Below are 19702 nucleotides of genomic sequence, written 5' to 3'. Positions count from 1 at the left end.
AAATAAGCGATGTCTCCCTGAGCATGTGAAAATTTTCTTCTTGCACACCGGGCCACAAGTCTGCTCTTCAGACAACAGTTTCAGCACTGTCTATGGCTGTATGCTGAGAGTGTGCTCTTTTTTTTCATTAATTATGTTCAGATTTGCCCCTGCTACTTTCCTAACACAATAGCTATTGCTCTCTGCTAAGTTTCCACTCACCTTTGGCTTTGTCCTCTCTGTGGGGCTAGCTGGTGGCCTTTACCCTGACCCTCTCAGCTGTGTACAGTGGCCTCAGGTCATCGACTGTTGTTGCAGCAGATCCACTGGTCTGGGTTGGCTGCCTGTGTCCCATCTGGGCTGCGCCTCGGGAGGAGAAGACCCGCTTTTATAGAAAGCAGGACTTCAGGTATCTGTTCCTGATCTGCAACGCTGCTTGTTTCACAAGGGTTTATTGCAATGGTCCAGCATAGCTGGGTAGGTATTTCATGTGTACTTGTCCACGGTTTCTTTGCTGTCTCTGCTTTGTTATTGCCTAGGGGATACGCACTTGGTCAACTGACTGATGAGTTTGTTCTCATGGGGTTTCTGTTGCAGTGTACTGTGACCATGGTCTGACAATAGCTTGTTAGAATCCCGTAGCTTTTACGGCCTGTTTTAACTGCAGTTCCTGCTGGAGCGTGCTTTAAATGTTCTGGTTTCTGAGTGATAGGCTTCATTTGTATTGTGACAAAGGAATGTAGCTCCGTTTTGTGGAATTGAGCAGGTTTAGGTCTTGGAGAGTTAACTGAAATTGTCTGGGGCTGGGAGCCCTCCTTTTCTTGGGCAGTGTCTGTTTTCAGCATGCCTCGTGCTATTGTGTTTGTGCTTACAATTGTGTATTTGTAGCTAATGAGTGCCCCTACTATTCTTAGACATTCAGCTGTGAAGTACATATTGATCTCCCAGTTTCAGCTCTTGCCTGCTGAGATTTATGCTCTGTCCCCTTTGAACATAATTGTAGTTTATGCACAAGATTAGCCTTTTCCTTGGAGGACAGCATGAGGCTTGTGGCCAAGTGGGCGATTGTCCTGCTGCTTGGGGCTTCCCATCCTGTGCAGCATTTTAGTATGGGCAGGACTGAGTGATGCCAAGATGCTATGGCATGGTACGCTCTAGAAATTATTTCTGATTGTATCTGTCAAGTGTAATGGCTATATCACATGCTTAAACTTGTGTGATGCCGCTAGCATCTTGGTCACGTTTGTAGTTACCTAGCTCCTGTAAGAAATGGCTTTTCATAGTGTCTGTTAAGACCTATAGTTAGGCTATGCATGCCATAGGGCTAAAGAATTTGTCCATGCCAGAGGTGAGTCACTAACTGAACATTTCTTTTTCTCCCAAGGCTGTTCACCCATGATACACTCAAAGTGATAATGCATCTTAGTTTTATGTTTTATTGATGTTCTGCACTTGCCCGTTGCTCTCAGATGAGGACATCTCCAGCAACTGGTTGCACTTTTGGCTTTAAATACTGCTGTTAGCATTGCTTCTGGAATTGCCTTTACAATCCAGTTGGAGTCATGTTGGCAGTAGGTCAGAAAGCATTGCTGAAAATGTGGCAATTCTCTGACTGCTTTCTGTGGAGCAGGGACTGAAGGTTTCTGGATCTGCAAAGTCCTCCTTTTAGTTGCTTTTTGTCAGGGCTTTGTCTCCATATTTGTTGTGCTGTCTTTGAGGGGGTTTTGTTTGCATGTTCTGCTCTGCTTGTCTCTAGCACCTGATATATCACGGAATATAACCTGATTCTCCTTCTGCAGCTGGACTGAACCCTTTGTGTTTCATTAACTTACAACAGCATATGCATTGGGTGCTGATACCCACACTGCTCTGTCTGTCGTTTTATCTCCTGAGCTCCTGCAGTCTGAGCCTATGTAATTAGGCTAAACTATTGGCTGTTACTGTACTGATGGTTGCCGTGGGTAGCTGTAGTTGGTTTAGATCTTTGAAGACATTTCTGCAAGGGATTAGATCTGTCCTACACCATTTCCTGCTGGCTGGAATAGCGTGTCCACTGAATGACGTTGCCTTTCTCTAGGGTCTTGAAAGTAGATGTTCATACTAGAATTCTCAGCCTCTTAATGTAAGTACAGATTTCCACTTCTGCTTCTTGATTTCAGGGTGTTCTGTTTGGGGTTTTTTTGTTTGTTGGTAAATTTTACTAAAAGTCTTTATAGTCTCTTTTTAAGGGAGCACTGTGTTTATTGAACATGGCAAGTAACTTGATTTTCCCCCCCAAGCGTTACTCCATGCAAAGTGTCTCTCCCCCCACCCCCCCTTATTTGAGATAGAAGAAAGCTGTATTTCTTCAATTTTTCTCTCCTGTGGCCAGCTTGGTGTATGGATTTCTAGACAAGAAAGCCTAGCAGCTAATGTTACTAGCAAGGTTTTTCCTAACATTCTGCCTTTCTGCCGTGTTTCTCAAAGTCAGTTGTGATGAATCCTGTTAACTTAATGAGCTACCAGCATATTTTGTGTATCATACACTGAATAACATGTTAAGGCTGTATAAAATGCAGTTTGCTTTCCTTATTTAGCAGAAAACCTCAGCTGTGGCATAGCGTTGTAGGTGAGTACAGACAAATGAAAATACTATGCTTTAGGTTTTGGGGTATCTACCCTGCAGGTTTCTTCATGAACACCCTTGGGTTTGGGCACTGCTGTGACCCCCAGTTTAATTTCCACTTTTTTTTTTTTTCAGTGCTGTCTCTGACCTATGTTAAGACTTGCAAGATCACGGTACTGGTTAAACAATGGCTATTACGGCTGTATGTAGTTTGGTTTTATGGTTATTTTTGGTTAGTTTTGTTTGTTTTAAGGGGACATGTTTAATGTTTGTAAAATCAGCTTTAATTTGAAATAATAACAAAGCGTTAGTATTTCAAAGTCCTTAGTTCTAGTGTTGACTGTTGCTGAATCATGTGGTCTTGGACAGGTTGCTTTTCTGAGCATGACTCATTGGTAGCACCTGCACTGCTGATAGCAAGGAGTGCCTTAAGATTTGTTCTGTATTTTTAACCTTTTAACTGCTGCATGAGTAGTTGGGGAGGGGGGAAGGGGCTAGAGGCAAGTTCTTAGTTGCTGTATTTTAAAGAGAGGGAGTTGAGACATGTTTAAGCGAAAGAAATTTTGTTATGAGCCTGGACATAATGAATGCATAGATATACCTGAAATGAAAAGTAAGATGTAAACAGGTAATGAATGAGTATACCTTTTTACTTGAGTAAGATGTAAGACTAGCAGGAGCCAGGATGTGGTCTCCATAAGTGATGCTTGATGCTGCAAGAAACAGTCATATGGAAAAAGTAAAGGGTGGAATACTTGCGTGGGAGTTGTCAACTGACATGGAAAAAGGGGACTGCACTTAAAGAGTTCTACTGATACGATTTCTGCAAACTTTTGTCTGTAGCAATGGAAACAGACTACAAATTTAAGAACCTTGGAAGATGAGGAATTGCTTCAAAAGGTGGTGTAATCAGCCCTGGTAGCAGGGGGTCCAGATAACAGCGATGAGGTGCTGTCAATCTTAAGTAAACTAGTGACCAGGAGATGTTTGCTGCTGATATGTGCTTGATGATAATACCTGTCCCCTCCTGAAAAAGGGTAAGATGGAGAATGTATGGGTTGAAGAATAACTGGTTAGTTTAAGAGTTTTGGTGCAGCGGAGGCAAGGTGGGTGATATGAAAGGCTGGTAACCGTTCAACAAGAAGAATGGAGTGAGAAAAAGCTGGGTGCAAGGAAGAGGCAAATAAAGCCTTTAGTGATAGCCAATATCGCACACTAAGGTTAAATTGGAAAATGAGTCCAGCTCAGGCTGAAGTTAAATATGCTAACAGTAAGTAACATGCTAGGTTTAGAATACTTTGTGATTAATCTGATTTTGTCGTGACGCATTGTAAATCTAGACTGTCTCCATGGTATTCAGCAAATCTAATGTACTCTCTAGGGTACAGTCTTAGTTGTGCTAGGCCAGGTATTTTATGTATTGATTTCTCTTTAAGAATCTGTAGGCTTTCATACAGAGACAAGTTGTTTACTGATTTCAGAAAGACTGACGAATGGTCCAGGGGCAATCCTGCTAAAAGTGTTCCTGTTCGATCCCACAAGCTGGAGGTGCAGACAGATGTTGGAAAGGGAGATACTCATATGGTAGAGCTGATTCTCTTCTTAATGATACGGCCTTTACAGTATTTTTTGTCTGGCAGGATATGAGAGAGAACGAGATGCCCTGGACTAAATTTTTGGCTCGTGTTCATTATTGAAGCTTCATTTCAAAATAGTTTCACAAAAATCAAACCAAGAAACAGAAATCAGAGATGGAGAAGCTTTCTGTCTTTACAGGAAATAGCTATGCTGTAATCCAGGGTGAGATTGAGGTATTTGCAGGCTAGCTTTGAAGTAGGCTATTGCTAAATGGAGTCCATTAAGATCTCTGTAGCATGCACAATCCAGCAAGAGTCTTGGGAAATCAGACTCGGGTGACTTGCGCGCACCAGTTGGGGCGAGTGGGGCTGTGCTGTCAGCAGGAAAGCATGCGCTGTTTCTGCTTCAGCAGCAGTGTATGATGCAGACATTCTTTTTGCCACAGTAACATTTCATCAACTTGCTTCTGCTTTGTGCGAGTGATGAGAGAGGAGAATCGCACCCACAGGATGGTATTTTTTGTCCCTTGGTGGCCAAAATGAAGGCTCTTGGTTTTTTTGAGAGGTCCGTGATGGCTGGCAGATTTGGAACTTGTGGACTAGCGGCTCTTAGTTCTGGTTTAGACTGCTTTTAGAGGTGGGATATACTTTTATGGAACCAATGTAAGCTTCCTGAGAGAAGGCCCCATTTCTCTGTTAGCTTTTGCAAATCCTTTGACCCGCAGCCTCAGGAGTCTGCAGCCTGCAGCTCAGAGTTGGTGTTGTAGACCATTACTACTAGTTGGGCGTTTTCTGGGAGAGGGGGAATTAGTTGTGTCAAAAGTGGTGGAATTGGTAAGTATTTTTACTGTGCATGTGGAAAACTACGTGACCCTTAAACCAGAAATGGGGAAAGTAAATACTTTAGGAATGTCTTACTTTAATGCCCTGAAGGTGTTCTAAGGAACAGTGAAATGGTACAGTCCAAGTAAGCCAAGTGTATCGTCTACATGCTGCCTATATAGATTACTAGTGAAACATGCCTTATACTAGTTAGGAGGTGTTCCATATATTTGTAAAGAGTGTGTGATTTTATTACAGTAACAAAGCTGAGCTCAAAAAATGGTTTTGAAACCTGCATCAAGTTATTTTGAAACCTAAATTAAGGAGTTCCTAAGACTGCCATCTGCTAATGTGACAGTGCTTTACAAATAAAGTAGTAGTATCCCCCCCTTTTTAAAGAGTACTAAGCTGAGACAGTGTGGAGTGGCTTGTCCATTTCCTGTGTGACCTTGGACATCACAGATGAGAACAAAATCTGTTTTGAACTTGAACTATTGCTTTGGACTTTACTGTGTTCCTTATTGAAATGACTGAGCGAGGGGTGGGAATGGGCAATGACCTGAATAAAACAGAATGTGTCACGTAACACGCTGAGTGAATGAGTCAAGCAGAGACTAGACCAAGTAGATTTATAGATGTTAGAAGGAAATTGATTGGTGAAATTTTACTTCCAGGTTTGAAATAAAAGGTCTGTTTGGCCATGAGGTTTGTTGTTGTTGTTAAAGAAGAGAAGGATAAAAATTGATCTGCTTTTGTGTAGTTGACAACAATACAGATAAGTGGAAAGTGCCACTTGGACATGCTTGAAGAGCTATCACTATATCAAGTTTACATCCCGTACCTGATAGAAGGAAACAGAGATGGAATGCAGTTTAAGGTAATGCTGGTACTGCTACAGCTGGAATGATCTGTGCAGCTAACCTCTGTTACCTTGAGCCATTGCCAAAACTTCAGCATTCAGAGAGCAGGTGGGTGCTGAGTTCCTGCCTTGCCAGTGACATGGCAAAGCCTTTGTTCTGGCTCCTGCGTGCTAGACAATTGAGGGAGCAACAGTGGCAGAAAGAAAAGGCAAGGGTAAGTCCCTTGAGAAATTTTAATGTCTTTGCTTCTCCCTCTGTGCCTGTGTAGAAGGTTTGTGTGCCCTGGGCCACGTACAAAGGGAAGTACTTGGTGTTTTGCTCCTTATAGATGATGGCTGATGGGGCTAAGGAGACTTGCTGTAATCCTACCGTGGCGATGTAGTTGATCACACTCTACCATATCAGCTCCGCCTCTGGACACTGGAGATGATAGGACAATGGCGGTACTAGAGCATTATGCGAGTAGGAAGAATCAGTTTTAAAGGGGCTAGGTGCTCCAGTGGTCTAGTAGGGTCAGGTGTTTACACCCTTGGTAGACTTAGTGAATAAGAGGTGCTTTGAAGGGGAACTACTGATATTTTTTCCTTTGCCAAATAAGCATAGGTTAAAGAATGAAGGAGGCCATTACAAATCTGGCAGGCATTTTTGTCTTGCGTCTTCTGCTGGCACAGTTGTTTCTTTTGAAAAGATCTGTCGGTGCAGGTTTTGCCTAGGAAGACGGGAGTAAGCTCTTATAGCAAGATTGTGTTTTCACCAGGAAGGGCTACACTCACCTGACAAGCCCTTTGCTGCCATAAAGCAAGGTAAAGCTATTGATGGTTAGCCCACAGCATAGACCTGGCCTCAGTGTAAAGGTCTGGGCAAAGCTATTTATTTGAACTAGGTCTTAGTTAAGCACATGTTGTAAGAGCATGAGGTTTGTTTTGTTTTGTTTTTTTCCTGGCATGTAGCGTATCATCAAGGAGAAACCCATCAAGTTAGTGTGTGTTTGTTTGATTTTTCTAATAGCATCTCCTAGTCAGGAGAACATGCTCAGAAAGGACTAAGAAAAGTAATTTTTGGTCCGAAACTTGACAGTGCTTTTGAGCCTTTCTTATCTCTGTTTCATGTCTTTAATTTGGAAGGGTGAAAGGGAAAGTGATTTCTAATCCAGCTAAACACATCTGACTCCAAACTTCGATTTGTTTGCTTGAGAATGAGATACGCAGATGAGCTGTCTGTGTAAATGTTTAATGAAAGAGGTTAGAGTGGTGGTTTGCTCTGACACTCGTACAATTTGAAGTATTTGTATTGTGCTTTGGATAAGAGTTGTGTGTTTTTTCTCTTTTTTCTACTTGATATTTTAATTCTCCTGGGTTTAAGAATAAGTGTATTCAGTTTTTTAAAAAGTCAGTGATGGGAGATGGATAAATGAGATGTTTAACACAGCTTCTTGAAGAGAGCATGTGTCTGAACTTCTGTTTTGTGAGACAGTTGATGTCCCCCACTTCATGTCACTTGTCAAGCAGTGACATCATAAGGGACAGAATTGGGCTGATTCTTACAGCTTTGAAAAAACTGATTTTAGGAATATGAAAACAGTGTTATAGAGATACTGCAATATAAAATACACTGCAAATATAAATAATATGGAGAATTGCCTTTGTTTCTGAAATATGTATATGTATAATATTTGGAGTTCCATTTTACCCTAGAGCTCTTTGCTTTTCTCCTGTCAGTAAGGAACTCTGTATGTTTAGATGTTACCTAAGAAAAAGGAAGAAGGTGTTACGACTTCCTTGTAATTAATGGATTTGCTTAGAATTCATGTCGAGTGGGTAGTCTCTCTAGAGGCTAGTGAAAACCTCCACCCCAGCCCATTTCTGATTTCTTGTTGTGTCCTAACTACTCTTACAAATTGCTTACCACAGCACTCTGCTTGTTGCCCCTGGCATATTGTTGCAGAAACCCCATCTCCAGTGATTTGTAGCAGTATTCTAATTAAATTGTTTATCGGTGTTCATCTATTTGTTTGTTTAAAGCTGAATGCTGTGTGAGTTAGATAAATGTCTTTTGAGTGACCGAAAGAGCAAGTTCAGAGGCAGTAGAGTCACTAAAAGGTTTAATTTAAGAACTTAAGAGTAGCTTTGCTGAACTGTGGATTTCTTTTGATAGAACAGGCTCCATCGAAACAGTAACTAGTAGTATTTTGGCCTGATTGTACATTGGCGTGAGTGAACTAGTTTCTCACATGCTTGTAGCACAGAATTTATTATTGGCACAGTCAATTGGTCAATATTGGATCTGTCAAGAAGTTGAATTTTCCTTTTTTGTTACAAAGGCAGCCTGTGGCCTTTGTAATCTTTTTCTGCAGCTCCATCCTCCTCAATCCTTCAGCATTTGCTTTGATTTCCATGACTTGTTGGCTTTGCTTGAGATCTTTGTGGAGTTTAGCCTTCTGGGATCAAAGGGGTTATATCTAAATATTTTATGGTTTCAAGTGGGGACTCTGCCAAGAGACTTACTGAGCCCTCCCTCACAAAAGACTTTTTTTTCCTTCTACTTGGCACAGATAAAATGATGTAATTGGGACTCGTGTAACTCCCTATTAGTTCTACTAGATGCTTGGGTACCAGCTAGAAAGGAGCAAAAGGGATTTCCTTCTACTAGGTTCTCATCAAGTTGACCATGTCATTTGAGGTTTGTTGGGCAGCTCATGCTTTTGTATGACTTCTTGTTGGGTTTATTTTCCATAATGATTTGGGAAAGCTGATTTTTTCCCCCCCCTCCCAGTCCAGGAACAATTGCTCATCCTTTCCCATCACTGAGGCAGCTGGTTGGAAATAGGCAAAAATTTCACAACTTTTCGAAGCCAGTTGTATTTTTTTCCCTGCTGAGAGCCCTCTAGCACTCTCCTTATCTGTCTTAAGAAGAAAAATGCAGCCTATGTTAACATGCTTAATTTCATTTCTGTCTCTGACTCCACCTACCCTAGCACAGTTCAGGATCATTCTTTAGTCTTTCTTGAGGACTCTGTGTGATTGGGGCTTAATCCTGTGCCCCTGCATTATCAGGGGGTATCACCTCACTTTCTTGACACCTCTCTGTGTAAACTGTTGTCTCAGTGATGCTTAGATTTGCAAAGGAGCATAGCTTCTGTGTGAGCACATAAGGTGAAGTTGCCTGGGCTTTCAGAAATGCTTCCTGCCTGACAGTGCCTGTTGAGCCCCTGACAGATTTTTGCCACATTCTGCATGGGCTTTGGAAGAAACTTCTAGGTATTGCAGTGCTTCTGAAAAAATGTGCCTGCAGCATCTAGACAGGGCTTGTAGTCAGTCAGTGATTCCAAACGCTGAGTATTGCGCTGTGACCACACATAACATAGTTACTACTCAGTAATCATAACAGCTAATTATGGTTTCAGTTTTTGCTGTCTCATGGTTGCCTTTCCTGTAATCTCTTAGTACATGGGCTATGGGTTTTGGTTTTCTTATGCAGAAAGATTCTCTGAATGTTTTCTCTGTAAAAGCCTGGACAACTCGTGCCCATCTCAGATGACTGGGAACCAGCGGGTGCCATTGTACATGTCTACTCCTGGTGCCACCCCTCCCCTGCTCAGGCAGCAACCTATCTGGACTTTTCTACAATGTCATCGACACATGCAGTTAGCCTGAGAGTCTGGTATACCCTCTGTTGTACCGGCGCTCTAGTGAGGAAAAAAAGCTGTTACGTAGAGGCAGTTTTGCCTTACAGATGTGGAATGGAGGTAATTGGGGTACCCAGCGTAGTAGTGAAAGCATGGCTGTATACCCAGGCCATTGCCACAGGAGAGGACTGAAGCAGAAAGTCATTCTGAGGTTATTTAGAGCTTTGGGGTTTATCAAACTGAGTTTAAGGTATCCCTAGGTGAAAAGGAAAAATGGAAAGCAAGCTAAGCTGTTTACCCAGGCCCCCTGAGCTGAAAGCCTCAGAAGCACCTAGTGTATTGTGTGAATGTGAACTGCGCCAGCTGTGGAGGGTGGCAGTTGTGCCCTGGGCCCTTTGCAACTGCCTTGCACTCCTGTTTGGGCTATGGATGCCTTTGTTTGCTTGCTATGTGGATATATGATTAAGCTCTGGAGCTGCATTGCTGCAAGCTAAGGAGGCTGGATCGGCATATTCCTGTTTGGTCAGTCCTAACCTAAGACATAAATCTTGTGTTTTTTTTGAATGCCAGACTGTTTGCTGCAAGTTTCCATGCTAGTACTGCCATATACTGTCCATTCTTATGCTCTGGTGAGCTACGGTGATGTGTGCTATCTTTGTGGTTCAAAGAGGGCACTCTGATAATGGTTAAATGCTCACGTCCCCCCCTTTCCCCCCCTCTCTGTATGCTGTAAGGCTTCACGCCTGGAGCTTGCCAGGCAGCCTGCCCCGGGTGTTGTGCGTAGCAGGCAGGAGTAGGGAAGCTCGGCTTTAGGAGAGGGAGCTTGAGTAAGGCAATGAGATTGGGAAGCCTGGCAGTAACTCTTAAGCCAGAAGATAACTCTTGGTTTTGGTTGGTGGTCACTCCTTAAGCAAACATTTGAGAGCTTCAGCAAACTGGGCCTTGCAGCCAAATTGTTTGTTGAGGATGCTGGAGATGGGTGACAGGATTGGCTTGTTCTCTGTAGCCTTGGTGGGCTGGGCTATGTAGGGAAGGGCTGTCAGAATGTGCTCTGAGTGGAAGGAGGCTAACTCCTGAAAATCGTTCCCATACTGCTGTACTGATCCTTCTGAGAATTGTCCTTGGTGCTCAGCTTCTGGGTTTCCCAGACTCGGCCACAGGCTGAACAGTTTTGGGCACATGCATGTGCTTTGTGGTGGGTTTTTATTCCAGTTGGTTACTGCGGCCTTAGGGCTTGTCTTTTTTTCTTTTACTTCCTCTTTTCTCGGATGAGTGTGCTTGAGGAATGGACTGGCTAATCTGATGCTTTAATGATAGCCAAATAGCCTTGGTCGCTCTTGAAGTTCTAGTGGCACGACCACTTGATTTCATCCATCCCCTTGAGAGTCCTTCCTCCCTTTCCTACCCGTTGAGAAATGGGTGTGTGTGTGGTATTTGCTGTATAAGCAAGGATAGGTAGCAGCAGAAGCCCAGTGGTTCTGACACGATAATGATCTAATTGCCTTCATCAAGTCCCACAGTTGCTTGTCTTGGCCACAGAGAGAAAAAGAACTTTTTGCTCTGTGATAATAAGCTGGTTTGGTGTCCTGATGGGAATCCACCTCTAGCAGAGCCCCAGGGCCTGCACAACTAATAGAGAGGAGTTTTAAGCTGAAGCCTGGCTCAGCTGGCAACCGAGTCCTTTTTTTTTTTTTTTTTTTTTTTTTTTCCCCCCCCCCCGCAGTTTGGCCATGGGCCCTTTAAGAGGCCTCTGAGCACAATATAAATACTCTCTTTTATTTGTCATAGGCATCTGTACAGCTCCTGGTATGGCTGGCAGTATCTGAGACTCTTGCAGTCCTCCAGCATCTGCTGCTGTAAAGCTGGAAGGTGACTTATTCCAGAAGTACAAAGAAAGAGCAGAAATGCATCAAAGGTAATGGAGGAAGCCCCCAGCAACAGCTGCCGTCGTTTCTTTCTGTCCGATCCGTAACCAATGTATGCTTCAGCTGTACACATGACTTAATATTTCGGTTGGGCACTTCCAGCTCATGGTTATGTGACGGGAAGAGAGGTAAACCATAAACTGGTTCTCTAGTGTCAAGGTAAAGGGACATCCTGCAGTGTGTTTGGGATTTGGCTGCAGACTGAGTAAGTGTGCCATGGCTTAGAGACTGGTGGGAAAATATCCTGTAGGAGGAACCTCTGTGGTCCTGTGAACCTAAAGGAAAGCGGGATTAGATTCTTGGGTTGTTCCATGCCTGAGTAATGCCGCAGAAGAAAAGGGAAACTGGTCCCTGCAGAGTGTAAAATGTGATGTTAACAGTGGGACACTGTGTCCGTGCTACTGTTACAAAAGGTTTTAGCTCAGAGACCTGTCAGCATTTAATTACAGTTGACTTTTAAAACAGTCTTTCTGGTAGGTAAAAGAACATTTTATTATTAAATCTGCACTTCAGACTCAGGAATTTTGAATGTTTGAATTGGTTGCAGAGGCAATTAAGCACCTAAATCCCTTTTGAGATGAGATCATGCCAGTTCTTTCTGTAACAAGGGTGTACAGTGTTTATTCCTGCTTTTTATACAACTGCCATTTGGCTTTTTTCTTTTTTTTTAAATTGTCTTTTGGCTCAGCTAACTAAAGCTAACCTCTCTTCTTTTATTGCTACAGCCCTGTGACTGTTGCTTTATAATTATAAGACACCTGGGAGGAATTTAGTCTAACAGTGATCTTCCTTCAACGTGTTGTTACATCACCCATGAAAAGATCAGAGAGATAACCCTTTGTCCCAGGTAAATTTTAGAAAGTAGAGCAGCATAAGCAAGCTGGAATTGCTGTTTTGCAAAAACAGTGTGTAGGGTTCAGCAGGGAGAGGACTGGGTGACCTCAAATGAAACTTGCCTCAGAGAAAGGAGATGTCCCACTGATGAAGTCTAAGCTTTGGAACAAAAAGTCCCAGAAATAGTTAGCCATAGGTGGTCTCCTGAGAACGTGTAGCGAGATGGGAACTCATGGGAATGCTGCTGTTTAAAAAAGTCCCTTTGTACTATGGTTTCAGGTAACAGCTAAGGTGTGCTGGAATGCTAGGTGTGATCCCCAGCTGACGAATGACCAGAGCTTGGATACAGACTCCTTAGAATTTTTGGTCCCAGCTCCCAAGCAATCTAGTGAATGCCCAAACCAGATTGATCTCAAAGGATTGTACTGTCCCACAGTAAAAAAGGGACAGTTTATACCGCAAACCTGAGGAGTGTCATCTGAAAATTACTGTGTTGCTCTCTGTCTTGAGGTGAGAGTGGTTAAGATCTTTGGTGATCTGAAGTGCTCCAGGACCAGCAGATTGGAAATTCCTTGTTTGAGGAGCCCTTTAGCTCTTAACCTCTTAAGTGTGGAGGTCCCTTAGTCACCAACAGGTTTCAGACCAGTGGCCTGCAATGATGAAGGGAGCGGCTGACACCTCAGAACTGTCAGAAGCTGTCTGGTTTGCTGTTTTCTTAAGTTTGTTTCTAGTTAGGAATGTACATTTTAACACGGACTTAGGTTCTTGGTCAGCGCTGGATTCTGTAAAGCTTGCAGCTATGGAATCACGCAATGTGAGGAGATACCTGATGTTGCATGGTTTGGTTTTCTGATGTAAATGACTATTAATGCATAACATAAATGATAGGGGATTTTTTGCCAAAACTTTTTGTTTACATGTTATTTAATAACGAGTCATACTGATACACAGCCCTACTACTGATTGCAGGTGGCTCACAAACGTTTGACTCCATTATCTGATTATTCTTGGTATTTTCATCGAAGAATATAAAACACCGTGGTCAGGGACTCCTGTGTGGTTCTCTTTCCAAAACTCTTGCTTGGAGACTGCTGAGGAAGTGTGCCAGCTCTTAGATATAGGAACTTTTTGGTAGAATGACCTGTATTAAGTAATGGTTTGAAGGTCCCGGCCACAGGAGAATATGGAAGGGATATTTGTGGAAAGTGATTTAAATGCTGACTGAAAACAAGAGACTCCTAAAATGTCTGAAAATTACCATCATTTGTGGTTATTTGCGTTGGTGGGGTTTATCCCCTGTGGAAATGAAGCCCCACTTTCTCAGGGAAATAACCTGCCCAATTGAAACTGAGGGAGTTGAAGTACTTCGGTATTTCTGAGAAAGCCTCACAAGGTGGATGCCCCTTGGAATGGTACTTGGAATTAATTCATAGCCCTGGAAGGCGTTGGCTGAGGCAGGGGCCGCTGGATGGTGCTGTTGTCTTGTGGTTGACCGGCATAAAAACTGGTTACTTAAGAGACATGACCTGTTCCTAGGGAAATCCACTAGAAAACTAGTTTTAAAAGTTAAGTATCTGGCATTTGAGAATGGCAAGCATGGTGCTCATGTATAACATCTTTGTATCATTTTATGAGAAAGTCATGTCTCTTGGTCAAGAAGGGAAAGCTAAAGTACCTTGGCTACTTGTGAGCATTTGGGAGCTGTATTCATGAAGGCTATAGGACGGTGAGCAAACAAGTTACCACCACCACCAATCTGGATAAAACCCCCAAGCCTCACAGGTAGTAGTGTAAGGGTTTAGTTTAAACTGATGTCTTTGAGCTTCCACTGAGATGTAAATTTTTATTTCAGATAAGCTGCTCACCTGAAAATCAAAGGAGCAATAAATAGTTAAAAAGGAAGGAGAAGTCAGAAGTTGTGTTTATCCCAGCGAGCATGAGCGAGTGCGTGTACCCGTGCACCGTAGGAGGGAGTCTACACACAAGCTTTTCAGAGGTAGGGAGTAGTAAGTCCTGAAGAAAAAACTATGTGTGTGTACAGCTTCTGAAGTTACTGAGATCAAACCAGAAGCTTTTCAGGGAAATGCGATACTCGGCTCTGTGAAGACGTGCATGGTCTGACTTCATTCCTCCTTTTGACCTGGAGGAGTGGAATTGCAGAGTTTGAGCCTCAGATCTGCTGAGGCAAATGCTGTTAGGCTCAGGGCTTGATTGCACAGAGTGAGGATTCAAAGTAGGACCATGTGATTCCATTTGGCTCTAGGTGATGGTTTGAGGCAGTGTCCTGAAGGAAAGTGCTTTTTAGCGGAAAGATTTCAAAATGTAGTTTGCTCTAGTGTTGTGACAAAGATGTTGGTCAAGAGTTGTTTTTTTTTTTTAAAATATGATTAGTGCTTTTGAGTACCATTGCTTCCAGGTGCGTGATCTGGGATAGCTTAAAGGGTCTGTCTTTTTTTTTTTTCTTGTTAGAAATAAAGAAGGGGAAGACACTTCTTCAAAACCTATCGATGTAAAAAAAATTAAATAAATCAAGTGCATTGTTTGACTTGAGCTTTGGGCTTCCTCTGTCTTAAACAGGCCATTTTATGTCATTTTATCTGCCTTTTACCATGCATTTAAAATAGGACCATTGCTAATTGCCTGCTTGGTTAGGAGTTAAAAGGAAAATTAAAGTAGTGTTTCTGACATACTGTGTATGTTTAAGGCATGGAGTTCTTTCAGATGCAGAGAGTAGCACTGGACTGCTTCCAAAATCCAGTTTTAGTAAACTCTGTGTGACTTCAGAAAGGAACAATTTCTTCCTTTGTTTTGTTGCTGTTCTCATAAAAAGAGTATGTATCTGTGTATGTATGCCTATGTACGTGCATGTGTGTGTTTCATTACCACTTTCTGCAAAGTTTTTGAATACTGACTGTTGTGACCTCTGGATTGTAAAATCAAGTTGCAGAATGTCTTAGTGTAAAGACTGACTTGCTGCCTCTTTTTTTTTTTTTTCTTTCTTTTTTTAATTTTTTTTTCCTCCTGGTCCACCAGTTTGGATAACTATTTCCAAGTTACTTGAATCCAAAGAGTGTTTGTGAAAGCTGAGAAGACAGAGTGTAAGCGTTTACTGCCGGAATTTGGGACTAGCTCATGGCCTGAGATGGAGTGCTTCAGATGCAGTTAAGCTTCCAGCACTTTGTTTTCTCTCCGCAAAAGCTGTAGAGGATGTCACCTGTGGCTGTTATGCCCCCTGGCATTCAAGGAAGAGCTAACTCTGCCTTTTCAGCTCACAGTCCTGGCATTCCTTGTTAAAAATTCCTGACTGACTACTCGAAGTTTTCCTTGTTCATGTCTGTGCAAAGATTTAGGAAAGTTATTAGGAGCTAGTGATAGCCAGAGGGCTGATAATATAGCTGAAAGTGATTAGATGGTGCAAGGTGTCACTCTCTTTCTGCTTTTTAGAGTGTGTTGCCAGCTATTTTGCCTGCTTGGTGGCACTTGGACAAAACATGGCTTAAGAGCAGTGCTTAGTGGTACAAGCAGTATTGTTTTGTTACTTACCGACTCACTTTGTTTTCTCCGGTCTCAAATGAAAGATTTTGGCTACAGGTGTTCTTGTCACTATGCCTTCTGTGACCTTGCAAATGAAGTTAGCGTGTCTATGGGAGAGAGTGCCTTAAAGTTACTGTGGGAAAAATTTTGAAATACGGTGTGTTCAGAGTGGCAGCGGGATAATAAAGATTCTGCTCAGCCAAGCAGAAATGCTGATTTCACTTTAGGGCAGGATCAGCTACATAGCAATGAGCTCACTCTAGCTTCTAGTGACGGAATTTCAAGTTGTCTCACGTTTAGTTAGTGTATGGAAGGTAACACTGAGAAAGTAAACCTGCTTTCCTTGCCCTGCTCCTTTCCTTTCTTAGCCAGGGTGCATCATGATGTGCTGGTTCTGGGCCACGCGTCTCTGTCTCCCTGTCCTGGCAGGAAGGGCATGCGTGCTGTGCAATACGGCTTCCTAAAGCCACTTGGGTTGCTGGCTAGAGGGAGCTGTGTGGGTTAGGAGATGCTGCTGGTAGAGGGGTAAGGAAGTGAAAGAGGATGTGGGTCACATTTTTCAAAAATTCTTGATCACATATGGGTTATGGCACGATGCCACTGCAAAAGTAGACGGCGCTTCACGTTTAGTCATGCCCGGTGCTTATTATAGTTCTGTTGTGGGATTCCAACAGCATGCCAGCTGCGAGTGCCTATCATTAGATAGTCATCCCAGCAGTGGAGTGATCCACCTCCTGGGTGGGAAGAGCCACTGACAGCTGCCCGGAGACACTGGGTGGGAAAAGCTGATGCATGGACAAATGACATGCTAATCCCAAGTAGGGAAAGGAGTGTGATGCCAGCCATGCAGGACAGGGATCGTTACAGGCCTTCCTCTACTTCTGCCCATGTTGGCCTTGCTCTCCCAGATTAGTAAACACTTGGGCAAAAAGCATGAATAGAAATAACATAGCTGGGAATCACTCTGCTATGCCTAAGTGCATATGAGGGTTGTTGGGAAGGTTAATGCGGGTATTTCTGCAGTGTAAGCTGCGTGCAGGAAAATTCTTCTGCCCAAATTCCTGCTTGCTTGCTGAGCTTTGACCGCAAGAATAGCAAAGAAAAGCATGAGAAAGGTCTCCAGGGAATGAGCAGCAGGATGGGTTTAGGAAGGATGAAGTACTATGCTGAAGTTTGCTTTCAGCAGCTGGTATCTTCTAATATGAAATTACAGCCTGAAATGTAGACAAAGAATATAGAAATACAGTGATGAAAGTGACTTTAAATCCTAATAGCTGATTTTGCTTTCTGTTTTTAACTCAGCCCAGAGTTAACTTTGAATTTACTTATGTGATGAAGACCTCATAACTGCCTCTTTTTGAGGATCAGACTGGCATTTAAAAACAAGCTTAAGTGTATTTATGTAAGTGTGATGCAGAGCATTCTCACCAAACTGTTAGAATTTCCTTGTTGACTGTGTTTAATTTGTGGCCAACTGCATTTAAGAATGACCTCTTCCTCATGGGATATTTAGTGACTCTGTTTTAGTAGATAAACTCCCCAACTTAGCAACATGAAAGCTGTCTTCCTTGCATAATATTATAACACCCCATTAAAAAAAGAAAGAAACCTATAACTTAATGTGATAACTTTGATTTAATAACTTGGGTTATGTATAAACTCTTCCTGTCTGAATGCTGATTATGTTTATCATTAAATGGAGGTGCTGGCACATATATATAGGAGGCCTAGGATCTGTAGTAAATATAAAGCCCGTAAATATTTAAGGCGTATTTCAGCCTTTAACACATCCTTTAGTACTGTTAAGTCAAAAATCACTTAAAGCAGATCTAGGAAAACAGCTTAAAACTAATTTGGGAAACGCCGTTACTTATGGAAAATGGAAATGATGTTTTAAGACTACGCAACCGACCTTGGTGTTACCTGTACCATTAGATTTATTAGCATGTGCTTCACACAGGAACACTGCAACTGAGTGAAACCAGAACACCCTCAGCCCTGCCTGCCCCTCGGCTCCTAGGCCAGCCGAGTGGCCCCCGTGCCCACCTGTGGCCTGGCCCTTGCTTGGCTTGAGCCTGGCCCGGATGGTGGCCCCCGGTGCTGGCCGTGGTGCTGAAGGGCACTGGTGGGGACCTGGGGCAGCCCCCCCTGCCAGTTGATTTAGACAGATTCCTCCCACTGGGAGTAACTGGGAGGCAACACACCCATCATCAGGTGGTCTGTCTGGAGCACAGCGATCCCTCCATCTCCCTGGTGACATGTTTTCAAGTCCCTAGTCATGTTTCCTTCCAGAGTCATACCCTTTCCTTCTGCCTGTGGTGACTTTGCCAAGCCAGATGGTAGACCCTTGAGCAGAGGTTTCAAACGGGGCATGGTTTATCAAAAAGTGATGCATTCTGGTGGGTCTCGCTTAAACATGCTGAAGGTTTGGAACATAGTTGGTGTTTATTCTCACAGTGTAGAAAAATGGGTGTCTAAAAGTCCTTTTGAGCAGATGTGCAATTGCTTGCATGTTTGGAAAACGTCTCATATGAGTTGTTTGGGGAGTTCAGAGTGAAGTCTTCTAATGGGAGAGGCGATGCAGCCAACATATCTTTAGCACTGGAATTGCATTTGTGTCTTCAAGTATTTACCTGTTTGCAGTAGAGAAGAAAACTTACCTTGTTTGTGTGCATTTATTGGTTTGGAGGACTGGATGTGTTCAGGATGACTGCTAAGTGGAAAGCGAGGGGTTGCTAACATATTAAAAGCAAATATTTCCAGGGTTTAGTATTCCACCTCTGTAGACTGTGGCAGCGGTGCAGGCTTAGCTAGTAGTACTAACAGCAGTGTTTTTGGATTCTTCATCTTTTGTCATCTTCCAGTGAATCAGCATCTATTTCTGTGTAAAAAGTCATAACATGAAACACCTTAAAAGGGCTGATCCCTACAACAATAAACAATTAAAAGGAAAAACCGAATCCTTGCTCCAGTAGAAAATCAAAGACAAATCGAGCTTCCAAGGAACACCATTTTGTGACGTCCCTGATTACAGTAATAACAATAAAGGTCATGAGAGCTCTGCCATCCTGAGAAGTGATGTTGCTTGCTTAGAAAAGTGGACCCTGCTGAGACTCAGATCAGGTCTGTCTGATAATGGAAATGGAACAGCCGTGTTTATTTCTAGAATGTGTCAGAGAACCTGTTTCTGCTCTTTGGTCTTCTATAACAGTCAGGTATTTATTTACATGGTCTGAAACTCAATGGCTTGTTCTGTAAAATGGAATTTATGTATATGAACGCTTAGTACCTTTCCTTCCCCTTTTGTGTGCTGATGGCATGACATCTTGGTAAGGAAAATGGAAGGGTAACGGGATTTTCCTGGTCTAAGGTCATACTGCTGCCAAAAAGGATGGTTTCAGCCTGACGCTAGTGGCATGTTCCTGCCCCCTTCCCCACTGTACTGCTGTGCAGAGGGAGTGGGATAAGTTGGGGCTAAGCCTCAGAGTTCTTGTTACGTTCCTTCCTGCCCTCAGTATAGTTTAGAGAGGTTATTTTTCTTGGTAGGTGACCGAATCTGAGGTCCAGTGCATCTTTGGATGTATTACTTTTGAGGGCATTTTGTTACCTTATGAGGAATTAAGCCATAAATGTTGGTTTTGTAAAATATAATTTTGGGAGGATATTGCAAATGATAAAATATCACGATGATGCAGTAGACACAGAAATTCATCAAACTTTTTAAAATGGTCAGTAGTAAGGCTTTTGCTTGTGTGCTAATTCATACTGAATAAAACAAAAGGAACTGAGAAACTCTTTGATAGCCTTACACTGAAGAAAGCATGCATTGAGAAAACTAAGTGGATAAGCATGTGTCTGTGCCTGGTGATCTTCTATTTTTGGGCCCTTCTGTTTTAAAATATTGCAGCTAGTTTGAAAATGAATTGAGAGCACCACGTATT

At 42.7% G+C, this 19702-nt stretch overlaps 1 protein-coding gene across 2 annotated transcripts in view; it reads left to right on the top strand.

The window, feature by feature from the left end:
• SLC4A4 (solute carrier family 4 member 4) overlaps positions 1–19702 on the top strand; it is a 237630-nt gene that overhangs the window by 3784 nt on the left and 214144 nt on the right. The window contains exons 1-2 of one of the 2 annotated variants that reach the window (XM_056354489.1): positions 12134–12240; positions 14080–14223. The exons of the other annotated variant lie outside the window; for it this stretch is intronic. The gene's annotated coding sequence lies outside the window, so the exon portion shown is untranslated. Of the gene's footprint in view, positions 1–12133; positions 12241–14079; positions 14224–19702 lie in introns of those variants that run through there. 2 annotated transcript variants of the gene reach the window in all.

This window comes from Falco biarmicus, chromosome 1 (assembly GCF_023638135.1).
Source record: "Falco biarmicus isolate bFalBia1 chromosome 1, bFalBia1.pri, whole genome shotgun sequence".
NCBI classification, from domain to species: Eukaryota; Metazoa; Chordata; class Aves; order Falconiformes; family Falconidae; genus Falco; species Falco biarmicus.
The sequence above is the reverse complement of the archived record's forward strand: the minus strand, read 5'-3'. Positions and strand labels throughout refer to the sequence as shown.